Source organism: Amphimedon queenslandica, unplaced genomic scaffold, assembly GCF_000090795.2.
Source record: "Amphimedon queenslandica unplaced genomic scaffold, v1.1 AMPQUscaffold_5753_Cont22283, whole genome shotgun sequence".
In the NCBI taxonomy this organism is placed as follows: Eukaryota; Metazoa; Porifera; class Demospongiae; order Haplosclerida; family Niphatidae; genus Amphimedon; species Amphimedon queenslandica.
The window spans coordinates 1-1,537 of NW_003553950.1; the positions used below are offsets into that span (position 1 = coordinate 1).

The 1,537-nt window shown below is 34.0% G+C and overlaps 2 long non-coding RNA genes across 2 annotated transcripts; one reads left to right on the forward strand and one right to left on the reverse strand.

Moving 5' to 3' along the window:
* Positions 1 to 749: 749 nt before the first annotated feature.
* Positions 750 to 914, reverse strand: LOC109592272 (uncharacterized). The gene is made up of 2 exons (XR_002190265.1): positions 828 to 914; positions 750 to 786 (listed from the first exon to the last, which is right to left on the reverse strand). It is a non-coding gene; the product is annotated as an uncharacterized LOC109592272 (long non-coding RNA).
* Positions 915 to 919: 5 nt separating this feature from the next.
* LOC109592271 (uncharacterized) lies at positions 920 to 1,114 on the forward strand. Its single transcript, XR_002190264.1, has 2 exons — positions 920 to 1,012; positions 1,056 to 1,114. It is a non-coding gene; the product is annotated as an uncharacterized LOC109592271 (long non-coding RNA).
* Positions 1,115 to 1,537: the final 423 nt, after the last annotated feature.

Here is a 1,537-nt window from a genome sequence, read left to right on the forward strand (position 1 = left end):
TCAGTCGGGCAGCCAAGCAACCGGAAGTCCATATAAATTATGTATAAACCTATTTCTCGTTCATTGAGCAACTGCGTGGGTGGTAGCATACATAGATACATGAAAACTTGGATAGAATCAGAGAACTATCACAGCAATGGACTTGCCACAATGAGAGATAAAGTGCTTGATCAATAGAGCACATCATTTATGAAAACAGCAAAGCTATGCTGTTTTATGGGGAACTTACAGCTAATTTTGAACACAATAATTCTATTCCTTAGAAAAATTTTCCCTCACAAGGAATACTTGTAAGACAACAATTACCTTGTAAAGACACCTTTTAAGTATCACATACCAAAATTTCATGATTGCACTCCAAAGAATACTGAAGTTACAATTTTTTTATTGTTAAGTATAATTAAATTAATTAAAATTTATTATAAAAATTGTAATAAATCATGATATCTTTATCCAGGAAGAAAATAATTGGGATCAAAGTCTATATCCTCACAATAACCTTCATCTATAATGCCAAAATAGGCAACCAGATACTTAACACAGTTCATGTGAGTACAAATATGAACGAAAATTGCGGCTCTCATGAAATCTCAAGATATCTTCCAAATACAGATATAAAGAAAGTTGAAAACCACTACAATAGCTACAATTTACATATATATCAAGAATTATAGACTATACTCATGGATACAATAATGCTAAACACACACAAACACATAGCTAGGCTACTTGCTGGGATCTTTAATACCTTAGAAAAATTTTCCCTTTTCTCCTACAGCAATGAAACTTTTGCAGAATAACAGGCATATATAATACTAATAAGCTACCTTGTAAGTGTGATTGCATTCACTCTATTTTACAAGTTATAGAATTTAATATGATTTTTGTGTCAGCCATTTTAAATCCTTACAGTGGAAACAAGCACCTGAAACACGAACAGTTCTTGATTATAAATGTAGAAGATCAGTTAGCTACATCTCTATCCAATGCTAAAAGTTCAGAGAACAGCAAAGTAACTGTAGACTTCTTAGCTTTGACATAAACAATCAAAATAGGCAAGTGGCACTACCACACTAAAAGTCAGCCATTTTGAGAAAAACGTCACTTCCGGTCAGAAATAAGAAATCAGGCTTGGCTGCCCGACTGTATTGCGGTATTGGCAATGCAGAACGTTTTTATATTTTTCCAATTCATTTGATGGGAAAGGTTTCCGGATTGGGTGCAAAGGGAGCTTGGGTTGAGCTTGGTAAGATATGGGAACAGATTGATGAGTTAAGGGACAAACCATGGCTCACTGTCCAGCCTAGAAAGGTAATTTAGATCAATTAATGTGCATGCATGTATATGTACATAAATTGTGATATTATTGATATTACAATTGTGGTACTGTCATATTGTATATTGGTAGTTATAATCACATATATGATATACCGTATAGCTTGATATTTTTGTGGGTTGATATTTTCGTGGTTTGCTCCTAGTGGGGCAATTCGTGGTTTAATTTTCGTGGTTGACAGTTTACATAGCCTGTAAGGGG